Below are 12458 nucleotides of genomic sequence, written 5' to 3' on the forward strand. Positions count from 1 at the left end.
GTAGGGTTGTAGCATGCAACTCTGAAAGGCCAAGAGCTCCTTATCACAGCACTTCCACTGTTGCACTGTTATCCGGCAGACATTGTGTTTTTCTCCCTTTGCCTGAGCATCTTGGAAAGGAGATAATTTCAGGATGCCACCTGGACCCTTCAAATGAAAGCATAGCAGATTGCCTCCCAGGTATGTATGGAAATCTATAAACGAAGGCCCTGAGTCATATAACTCTGAAATCTCACTTCAGCTAATCGCTATCTCTGTCAAAACTGATTTATTATATCTATTAATCAACATAAGAATTGTCTGCAAAGCAACTGGAAAGGAGAACCATTAATGTTTGTTGCTTCTCCCCCTGTTCTTTTTTAGGAGAGGAGATCACTTTTGTAGGAATTAATTTCTTCTTGAGATTTTTATAAGGTTTTATTTCGTGGCAGGAGGTTTGGCAGGCAGAACAGATGAAATTTTTATGTTCCAGCTTCCACTGTCATATATTAGGAGCATTAAGACATCTGTAATGATGGCAAATTACAGGAAAGCAAAGAATTGTAACATTTTCGTGTTTACTGGGAGTTCAGCTTCAAGGATGAAAATAAAAAGTATAAGAAAAATAAATTATTTTTTTTCCTCTCATAAAAGATGGGTAGTACCCTTAAGAATCCAGGGTATTGATTCTGCTGATGGGCCATTTGTTATATTCCCTCATAGATGTTATGTGCAGAGTCATCTTGTGCTATTAAACACTACAGAGAATGTCAGCTTGCAATGATTCAGCAATATAAAACTGGCTCCTTCAAAGAAATGCGAAGACAAAAAGATGCACCACATACAAGGAACTGGGTTTAACATCAAGAATCACTCTCAGCTCCTCTAAACTTGGTGAATTACAGCACAAGAATTCTGTCTTTCTAATCACATGCCCACAACCTGTATTCCATCTGTTGTCATCTTCTACCATGATGATGGATCTGATGTCGGTAAGGATGATGGGTCCGTTCCAGGTTTTAGTCCAAACTTTAAAGCAACTATCTAAGCTGTTAAAACTATTTTGGGAAAAGGCTTCAGCTCCCTGGGTAGTTGTGTGAAGTTTAGATGCAGTGCCCTACTAAAATGAGAGCCACCAGCCTCTACTCTATTCTATTTTAGAGAGGGGTGATTTCCCAGCAAAAGGGTGGGTACCGTCTTCAGGTCTTCACTACTCTCAGGGTGTCTGGTGGTCACAGATGCCAACAAAATTCCCATAGCATCTGTAGTAGCTTTCTAGGGAGAATTTATTCTCTAAATTCCAAGATGGTGCTAGAGCACTCTTCTGCAACACAGAATATCAGTGATGCACTCCAGAATATGTCCTTTGCTTCCAGAAGCCACAGCAGATAACAGGGTATCAATGGCAGCAGATGATGGGGTGCTAAAATGTCAAGGGGACAAGTCTTTGTTGTAAGATCAAAAAGTGGAACCCTTGTACACATTATTTAATCGCTAAGTTCTCGGTAGCTTTCATCCAGGACAAGAGCATCATGGGATCAGATGAAGGGCATACCAAGATTCCTTTTTCCAGCCACCTAGAGTGGTCCAGCGGGCGAGATAGGTGGGGTATAAATCAAATAAATAAATAAATAAACAGCCAGCCAAATGCATTTGAGCAACTGACAAACTACATATAGAAGACAGAACATTCCCTTAGCTGTCCCACCATTAGCTGTGATTCATAGAAATGCCACTTCCGAGCCTGGAGCAGTGATGACAAGATGTTAGTAGACCTTTCCTTTATGTTGACCAACCCTTTTTTAAAATTGTGTAAGGCAGAGACCATAACTACATCTCATAGCAGGAGATTGCATCAATCAGTTATATGCTGAACAGGGAACTACTTTTTAATAGCTTACAATTTTTGAGTTGCGAGACCTTGAATCTATTGGTAAACCAATTTTGTGGGGGATCCTTAGATTTAAGTTTATGGTACAGTGGTGCCTCGCTTTACGATTGCCCCACATTACAACAAATCCGCTTTTCGACGATCTTTTTGCGACCACAATTGCAATCATAAAACGATGGTCTAAATGGGGGAATTTGGCTTTGTGATGATCGGTTCCCTGCTTCGGGAACTGATTCTTCGGAAAACGATGATTTTTAAACAGCTGATAGGCAGTTTCAAAATGGCCACTGAGTAACTAAAATGGCTCCCCGCTGTGTTTAGGGACAGATTCCTCGCTATACAGGCAGCGAAAATGGCCGCCGTATGGAGGATCTTTGCTGGACGGTGAGTTTTAAGCCCATTGGAATGCATTGAAAGATTTTCAATGCGTTTCAAAGGGCTTTTTATTTTCGCTTTATGATTGTGACAAACCCAGACCTACTGGAGGATGCCACAGTCTCACTAAGCTGCCACCAACCATTCCCTATAAGAAGTCACACAGACCAGGGATGGATTTTTAACAAATAAAGGAATAAGGTTTATTTAATTAACACACAGGGAAAATAAAATGATCAAGTGAATAAGATGCAGTAACGTGGCTTAGTCTCAATCATACATACACCAGTTTGGTTCACACAGAACACCTTTAAATAAAGCACAGACCCTGAACCTATCAGTTCTGGCTAACCATACAGACACCTGAACCTATCAGGTTGGTACTGACTGACACACAGTAGTACCCTGTCTGACACACAGACTCTCACACCAGCTTCTTCTTCCCAGCTTCTCCTCCAGCTTCTCCTTAACTTCTCCACACAAGCTCCACATATATATACAGTACAGCCCCTCCTCCTGATGTCCCGCCTTCCACTCCCCATAGGATGGAACTTTCCCTCCAACCCATGACAGACAGGTAACATCAGTGCTGTATGTAACACCTCCCCTCTTTATAAGTTGTTTTGTAGGGGGAAAGCTAAGGTGCTTTTCTCCAAAAAACAACCTGGATCCAAAACATACAAAAACAGTTATACATTAACATACAATACCATACTTACTCTAGGATAAACATATCAATTAGGCATTTTAACATTTACCATTTACCATACATCAAGTTACCTTTATTCATACAAACCAAGCATGTTTAATAAACAAGTACATTTAACCTTTGGTCACCAAAATATATACATAGTCCATGTTTCTTTCGCCGTCTTCATTCTTCGGGTCTTCTTGACAAGGCGTCAGCAACACAGTTCACTGACCCTCTGACCACCTTCACTTCAAAGTCATAGTCTTGCAGGTTTAAAGCCCACCTCATAAGTTTACTATTGTGGGATTTCATTGTCTTTAACCATTGCAGTGGTGAATGGTCAGTGCACAGAATAAAATGTCTTCCCCAGATGTAAGGCTTGGCCTTCTGGATCGCGTAGACTATGGCCAGGCACTCCTTTTCCACGGTTGCCAAATGTCTCTCACCTTTCTGAAGTTTCCTACTCAGGTAGGACACTGGATGCTGGTCACCATTCTCATCCTCCTGGCAAAGAACTGCTCCTACCCCGCTGTTAGACGCATCGGTGTAGATGATGAACTCCCGGTCGAAGTCTGGAGCACGCAGCACTGGATAGTTGATGAGGGCCTCCTTCAACCTCTGGAACGCCTCCTCACAGTCGCTGGTCCACGGGATGCGGTCATCAGTCTTCTTCCTCGTCAGATCGGTCAGCGGAGCCGCAATCTTGCTAAACCTCGGGATGAACTTTCTGTAGTAGCCCACCAACCCAAGAAATGATTTGACTTTTTTCTTGGTGTTGGGTCTGGGCCAATCACAAACTGCTTCTATCTTGGCCTCTAGGGGTTTGATCACTCCTCCCCCTACTATGTGACCCAAGTATTTTATTTCTGGGCTACCCAGCTGACACTTGTTCTCTTTGCAGGGCCTAGGCCAAAGCACTCCCTCCCCTGGGTTAAAGTGCCTCTCCCTGCCTTCCTGGTCATCCCAAGCTTTCTTTCTGACCTTTTGAGCTTGCAGGGTCTCTGCTGCTAGCTCTAGGTTTCTCTTTAGGTCATTCCTTAAAGAGTCTATATATGTCACAACGTCTTGTGGGTCATCCTGGGTGATCTGCTCCCAATTTTGTTTGATTAAATCAAGGGGCCCTTTCACCCTTCTCCCAAATAAAAGTTCAAACGGACTGAACCCGGTACTGGCTTGTGGCACTGATCGATAAGCAAACAAAAGGGATTGCAGCTTCTGGTCCCAATTGTTTGGATTCTCCGCCAAGTAAGCCCTAATCATGCGCATCAGAGTCCCATTGAACTTCTCCGTTAACCCATTACTTTCAGGGTGATAGGCAGTGGTTTCCTTGTGTTTAATTCCACAGATTTGCCATAACTGTTTCATGAGCTTCGATGTAAACGATGCGCCCAAATCTGTGATTATTTCTGAGGCAAATCCCATCCTGGACATATACCCCACCAAGGCATCTGCCACTGTGTTAGTTTCAATGTTAGTCAAGGGAATGGCTTCAGGGTACCTCGTGGCATGGTCCACAATGGTGAGAATGAACCTGTTCCCCCTCTTTGTGGCCTTGGGCAAAGGTCCCACAATATCCACCCCTATACATTTGAACGGAGTGTCAATCACAGGCAAAGGGCACAACTTTGCTTTGGTCCTGTCACGGTTATTCCCCTGCTTCTGACACACATCACATTGTTTACAGAACTCCTTGATCTGCTTTCCTATTTCAGGCCAGTAAAAATTCTGTGTGATTCTCTGCTGTGTTTTGTTCACCCCTAAGTGCGCAGCAAACATGTCAGAGTGCCCCCTTTGTAAGATCATGGGGCGATACTTTTCAGGTACCACTAGCTGACTTCTGATCCCATCTCCCCCTTTTGAGATATTCCTCAGGGTCTCTCTATATAAAATTCCCTTTTCCTCTCGAAATCTCACTGGGGTTTCAGGTGTTAGCTGGGCGTCTGTCACCTGTTCAAAACATTTTTGGAGAGTGGCGTCTGCCTTTTGCTCTTGGCCAAATCGGCTATTTGTGGTCAAGGTTTCCACCACAGCTTCGGAACTCCCCTCTGCTTCCGTCTCGGGCTCATCAGTACCCCCCTGAACTGTCCCCGTGGTGGCTTGTGAGCGTGTAATCACTAGCACCCGTTTCACATGTTCAGCCAGGTCATTTCCCACGAGCACGGCTGCTGGCAGAGTCGATGAAATCGCTAGCCGCCAAACTCCCCTCCAGCCTTGAAAGTTCACAGGTACCTCAGCTACTGGCAGCGAGATCACCTGTCCCTCAATCCCTGCCACCTTTATGCTCTCATTCGGGATTATATACTCCCTAGGAATAATATCTGGATGGCACAGGGTCACCTGGGAACAAGTATCCCTTAGCCCCCTATACTGATGGTCAAGTATTCCTACGTCCACCCCTGCGGTTTCAAACAACTGTGAATCTGTTCTCACTAGCAAGCAGCGCTTGACCTCCACAAGAGGACCATTTTCCTCAGCCTGATCAGCAGATGTAACTGTTCCAGATTGAGTAGCCATGGCAACAGGCTCCCTCAGTGACAAGGAGCTTTGCTCTTTCTGGACACAGAACACAGCTTTTGGCTTGGTTCCACTCAAATCATGAGGCATATTTCCTTTTAGCTGCTTTAATTTCTCACACTCTGAGATTAGATGGCCCTTTCCTTGACAGAAATAACATTTTCTGCTGTATTTTGAGTCTTTCTCATCTTGTTTTGGTTTTCCCTCCAAAATCTGAGGTCTTGGTTTCGTGTCTGAGGGCTTCCCTTCACCATGGGCCCCTCCCCCTTGCTGGTTTTTCCCTGATCCCTGAGAGTACTTGCTGTAGGTTTCTTTGGGTTTACCTATCGATTTCCCCTCAGCACCTAAGGGCTTTCTTATTTGGGAAATAAAATCTGCGATCTCGGCCGCTTCCGCCACAGATTTCGGTTTCCTTTCCCTCACCTGGAACTTCAGTTCCCCATGCAGGACTGAATAGAACTGTTCCAGCGCTATCAAGTCTTTGAGCTGCTGGAAGGTCTCCGTTCCCTCCTGAGATAGCCATTTCTCTAGCAGCCTCACCAATTGGGCCCCCACTTGGGTAAAAGTCTGCTCTGGTTTCTTGGTGATTGACCTGAATCTTTGCCTCAGCTGTTCCGCATTTATCCCATGTCTGGCAAACACCAGTTTTTTAAACTCAGCAAAATCTTTCATCAGTTCCTCTGGCATCTCTGCATAGACTTCTGCCAGGCTGCCACTGATTAAAGATCGCATGATGGTCATCTTCTCAGTTTCCCTCACTGAGAAGTCCACAAACGCTCTTTCCACTAGGGAAAAGAACACCTCAGGGCAATCTCCCTTGTGGTACACAGGGAATTTCTTCAGGTCAGCTTTAGACAATTGGCCTCCCTCAGAATCCCTATTGTTATTATTGTTCTGATTCATCAGTTCCAATTTTCTTAACTCAAACGCCATTCTTTCTTTTTCCAGAGAAATTTTCTCTCTCTCCCTCTCTATTTCAAATTGTCTTTGCCTCTCTCTTTCCCTTTCCTCCATTTTTTCTCTCTCTAATCTTTCCTCCATTTCAAATTGCCTCATCCTCAGTTCATGCTGTTGGGCTATGAGCATTTTCCTGAGTTCTGGGTTCTGTTCTCCCGTGCTGTCACCCTGCACTGAGCCAAATTCATCCTCAGAACCTTGGTCTACCTGGGGGTCTTTCACTTCACCCATTTCTGCCATTTGGCTTCGAGTCAAGGGCATAATCCCCCCCCAGAACAGGCTGCTTTCAAAAGTCAAGCCTCAAAATAAAGCGACCACTTTTTTTTCTCTCTCTCTTTCTTTTGCCTTCTCTAGATTGCTGCTGTTCTTCAGCACTAACTTGCAACTGTAGCCAGCCAGAGTCCACCGCCTCTGCTAGGCCTCTCAGCAGACAGGCTAGATCACTGCTACTTCACACAGTTTTGCCTCAGCTTTTTTCCCGCCAAAACAGGTTGCCTCAGAGCTCCCTAATCTAGTCTCCCCAGTTGGCACGTTCTTCCACTAGCGCACCTCCCCGTGAGGTACGCCTAGAAGATTACCTACGCGCCCTCAGATTGTCCCTGACTAGACCCCCCTTGCTCTGGGCACACTTGCCAAGGCTTTGCTGGACCACTGGACAACTGGACCAGTCGTATCCCACACGCTGGACACCAATCAATGTGACAAACCCAGACCTACTGGAGGATGCCACAGTCTCACTAAGCTGCCACCAACCATTCCCTATAAGAAGTCACACAGACCAGGGATGGATTTTTAACAAATAAAGGAATAAGGTTTATTTAATTAACACACAGGGAAAATAAAATGATCAAGTGAATAAGATGCAGTAACGTGGCTTAGTCTCAATCATACATACACCAGTTTGGTTCACACAGAACACCTTTAAATAAAGCACAGACCCTGAACCTATCAGTTCCGGCTACCCATAAAGACTCCTGAACCTATCAGGTTGGTACTGACTGACACACAGACTCTCACACCAGCTTCTTCTTCCCAGCTTCTCCTCCAGCTTCTCCTTAACTTCTCCACACAAGCTCCACATATATATACAGTACAGCCCCTCCTCCTGATGTCCCGCCTTCCACTCCCCATAGGATGGAACTTTCCCTCCAACCCATGACAGACAGGTAACATCAGTGCTGTATGTAACAATGATGTTTTCGCTTAATGGCGATTTTCCTGGAACGGATTATCGCCGTTAAGCGAGGCACCACTGTATGTGTATTTTGTCTGTGCATAAAAAATCACAGATATGTGTGAATTCACTTTGACTTAGTCTGAATTATTTGTCTTGTAAATCATAACTGATATTCAAAATATTTGCGAATGTTTGTATTTGCCTGAATTGTGAAAAAAGTATACAAATGGGAAAAATAAAGAGCTTTGAACTGAGATGAATTTGTGTGAAAGTCAATGACAACAAGTAATATTGGACCATGAATTCCTCCAGTTTTCTTCCATTGCTCCTTCCCTCTTTTCCTCACTCCATCACCCAGGATCTGTGCAATTTACTAATTTCTCAACCAAAACATTTTTCAATGGGGAAAGAATACCGCTAATTAGTAACCACTCCCCCTGAGGGCTAGCTACCTGATTGCTGATCTGCCTCATCAGGGACACAGGCAAGAAAGAAAGAAAGAAAGAAAGAAAGAAAGAAAGAAAGAAAGAAAGAAAGAAAGAAAGAAAGAAAGAAAGAAAGAAAGAAAGAAAGAAAGAAAGAAAGAAAGAAATAAAAAACAGGCAGGATACATTAAACAAGGGAAATACAAAACAGAGGTGGAGAGAAATGGCTTTGATTGCACTTCTAATACTACTGTGACTTGTCCCTGTCAATCTCGTATGAAGGCACGGATTTCACACTTACAGGCATTCGGTTGATCCAATTGAGATCTGCAGTTGCCTAAAGTAGAAGAAAAAAGTATTCCAATGCACACTTACCTTACCTGATGAAAATTAAAGTGATGCACTAGCAATCTGTGTGCTCCCTAACTTGCTTCTCTCAGACTATAGTCACCAGTCACAGAGATGGATTTCCAAGAGAGCTTGGGGTTTTTTTATTGGTGCTTGAGCTGTCAATCTCCTTCTGTCAATACCAAAGTGAGAACAAAAGAAGCACAGAACTGTAAAAGAAAACAAAAGTAATGCTGTAACAGAAGAACCAGGAAGTCCAAAGCAGAAGGATACTGACAGTCAATGAAAAGCTCAAGCTCCCCTGGAAACCCCAATTTAAAAAAGAAAAAAAAAACAGACCAAAGAGCACAAAAAAACCACAACAACCAGAAAAAAAAACCTTTACCAATTGCAACCCCTGAAGTGCTAAAGCAATATTGTGTACTTCAGAGAGCCCTGGTTTGGTTTGGGCATTTCTTTGAGGATCCTTGCTTTTCTTCTAATTGGCACGGGAAAAGACAAATGTTCCCACTTGATTTCCAAATCATTTCTGAACCCAAAGCACATTCCCAGCACGAATATAAAATTGCAACTTGGACCTTGGATCTTATCCAAAATACTTGTTCTGCAATTAAAACTGTGTGCTGTCTTGAGCAAGGCATTCTAGAAAGCAAGAAAATAACACAGCTTGTTCCTTCCCTTCAAAGCGTGTCTAACACGCACTTAGTACATCACTCGGGCATTTCAAAAACAGTTGATTTTAACCTCTTAGCCTCATTTCATTACTGTCTGCTACCTGTGACAGTAAGTTATCTGTTTCAGGAAGAGAAAAACTCTTAATTAATTAAAGCTTTCTCGGTGTTGAGAAAGACCCTAGGAGAAAAACGTACAGAAACATGAAGTGTCTTTCTTTTTTAAAAAGTCTTTTTGTCTGATGTTTTCCTTTTAAATTACTTTTCTGTCCCTTTTTTTGGCCACTAGATATTGCAGTTTAATGACTTTATAATTTGCAGCCTTTTCTTTGAGTCTCTTCCCTGGGACTCCTCCAGTCTTGCTTGTATTGCTGGGTTGCTGTTGGTTCCTGACACAGCGTAATTGGCAGATTTTCTGTTGCAACAATCCTCCAGAAGTGGTCAATTTTGATTTTGACTCGTCCTTCAAAACAGAAAAGCGGGAACAAAGGGCCTTGACACCTTCTCAAAAGAATGTCCAATTAATGCCAGATTCTTCTCTTCTGCACAGATAAGAGCAATGCAACATCAGCCCCCCCCATCTTCTTAATTTTATGTTAAAACAACCCCTTATAATGTGTGCAAAACAAAAGGTGGTGGGGTGTTTTTTGCATCAAAATTTTTTTGTTAAAAAAATCTTATATAAATTTGTCACAAAAAAGCACCGACATGAGAAAAATGCACAAAAACACATACTGTTTCTTTGTTCATGTTGGAACTGCCATGGTACAATTAATAAATATATTAGATAATGTTTGCCTAGTAACAGGTTTGTTGTTGTTTCGTCATTTAGTCGTGTCCGACTCTTCGTGACCCCATGGACCAGAGCACGCCAGGCCCTCCTGTCTTCCACTGCCTCCCGGAACTGGGTCAAATTCATGTTGGTCGCTTCAGTGACACTGTCCAACTATCTCATCCTCTGTCATTAAATCTCCCATGGTACATCTTGAGGGGCATTGAGTACACAGACTGAGGTATGAACTTCCTGTTCTTCTTCATTCTTATAAAGGACTTCGTTGGTGCAAAACTTTCATAGGTCCACTTTGGTTCTGCCAACTTCAATCAATAGCTGACTCAATGACTTCCAAATAACCCATTTCCCCAAGTAACCACAGAGTAGATTTTCCTAGGTTCCATCCATTTTAAGAGATGGTATAGTGCTTTCTTCCGATCTTGTACTCCTGACATTCTCTGCTGTTTCTTCAGGATTCATGGATGTCCTGGAGGAAAAAAGTCATTGATTTTAATCTGGGATGGTAGCCAAAGAGCGGGTGCCCATTTGGCCATCCGATGAGTAACTTGTGATGTTGCCCAGTGGGAAGAAAGCAGTTCAAATGTGGTGTTACATCCTGGGAGAACAACAGATGCAAAGGTTTGCATTTCTAAATGGAAGCATCATCCCTGTTGTTGCTTTTAATCTTAAAAACAAGGTAAACTACTCAATCAGCTTGTTATAATGCCTGCCATCTGAGAGCTGTAAAGAGAACTAGGACACAGTGAGAAGTGGTGGTGATCTTGACTAGGATTAAAAGCAGCTGTTCCGCACCTCCTGGGAGTTTGTTCCGGATAAAATGCCCTTCACCTTGAAAATCCACACATTGGTGGGGATGGTGGATCATTTTTGGATATTAAGTTTACACAAAGGAGTGTGGACATTTTAAAAATACCAAGGGTAATAAAATTCATTGAAACATACAGTCATTTTAGTTAATTGGAAAATGTGCATATATTAGGCAAATTGTGTCACTCTTGGATGCATTAGGAAGAATGAGTAAAATTGCATACACATTTCCAGGTAGGAGGGAGAAAAAAGAATCTCACAGTCCAGTATGAAAAAAAAAACAGGAGAAAAGTACAGGTAGGGTTGCAAGAAAATGGAGACAGGGTGATTTGCACATATTTTCTCGATGATGATGCTCTTTCTGTTGTTGCTAAACTTGCAAAAAGAAAAAAGAAAAAAGAGAATTATTTTCATTCATATTTTTTTCCTCCCTCCCACAATGTGGATGAGCATGAGATCACTGGTAAAATCTTCCAGTGGGATAAAGAGTGTGAATCTCTTTTACTACATAGTTGTAGAAGTTAGGTACCATTTTAATATTTGTGGCTATATCTTATGATATTCTGGAATTTGTAGTCTGATGAAGTGTTCACAGCTTTCTGCTTCCCAACGGAGAATTTAAGTACTGTAGTACACTTCATCTCCCAAAATCCTACAGATGGAGCCACAACAGTAAAAAGGGTGTCAAATTGCTATACATATCTCTGTAGTGTAAATAGAATCTGTTGCAGCAAAATTCTCTGTATGTGCATGTGTGCATGTATAGTGCCACACAGCATGAGTGAAACAGCATTTCCTCCCACCCAAAATTATGATATGGATAATGTATGTGTGTGTGTTACATGCTGTCAAGCCATAGACTAATTGAACTGGAAGGGACCTATAAGGCCACTGAGTCCAATACCCTGCTAAATGCAAGAATACAAACCAAAGCATATTTGGCAGATGGTTGTCCAATTTTCTCTTGAATGCCTCCAGCATTGGAGCAGTCACCACTTCCGAAGACCATTGGATCCATTGTCATACTGCTTTAACAGTTAAGAAGTTTTTCCTGATATTCAGCCTAAATTCCTGTAGCTGGAGCCCATTATTATGTGTCCCGAAGTCTGGGATGATTGACAACAGATCCTGTCCCTCCTTTAAAGGATTACCTTTCAAGTAGGCTAAACATGGCCCATTCTTTCAGTCTTTCCTCATAGGCTTGAATTCCAGCTGGTGGCAATCCTAATAGGGATTTCAAGGTAACTTAACGAGTGGTTTTATCACTTCCACTCCCCCAGTGAATTTCCATGGCTGAGTGGGGATTTGAACCCTGTTCTCCAGAGTTCTAGTCCATCATTTTATCCACTACACCACATTGGGAATCAACAATATAAATAATAGGGATGGAGAAATTATGCTTAGGGACTCATTTTTCCATGTGAATTTAATTTTCTTCCATTAATCTCTGTAATACGTTCCCTGTGTATTTTAAAAGCAACAAACAGGGGGTTTGGGGGGGATTTTGGAGGAGAACTTAATTCCACTTTGGGCTTTGATCCAGGAAGGGTAAATTAGGTACATTTGCCCAAATGTGTACCAAATAAAACTTTCATCCATTTCTAGGTGGGACCACCCTGAACAGAACCAGTTCTAGTCTCATTGTGTAGGAACTAGCCTAATGTCAAGCTGTTAATATCACCAGAAGGTACTGTCAAATAAAAATAATAATAACAATAAAATAAAGAGAATGAAGTCCAATAATTTTAGTGGAAACACTGTGAAAACAGTAAATGGGAGTGAAATGATCAAAAGTACTTAAGTACTTGTAAATGTGGTATAAAATCACTC

At 42.5% G+C, this 12458-nt stretch overlaps 1 long non-coding RNA gene across 1 annotated transcript in view; it reads right to left on the reverse strand.

Annotated features, from left to right (window-relative positions):
* The window catches only part of LOC144584457 (uncharacterized), an 855455-nt gene that overhangs the window by 701841 nt on the left and 141156 nt on the right, over positions 1 to 12458 (reverse strand). The window lies entirely within an intron of this gene.

The sequence above is a fragment of the Pogona vitticeps genome, chromosome 11 (genome assembly GCF_051106095.1).
Source record: "Pogona vitticeps strain Pit_001003342236 chromosome 11, PviZW2.1, whole genome shotgun sequence".
In the NCBI taxonomy this organism is placed as follows: Eukaryota; Metazoa; Chordata; class Lepidosauria; order Squamata; family Agamidae; genus Pogona; species Pogona vitticeps.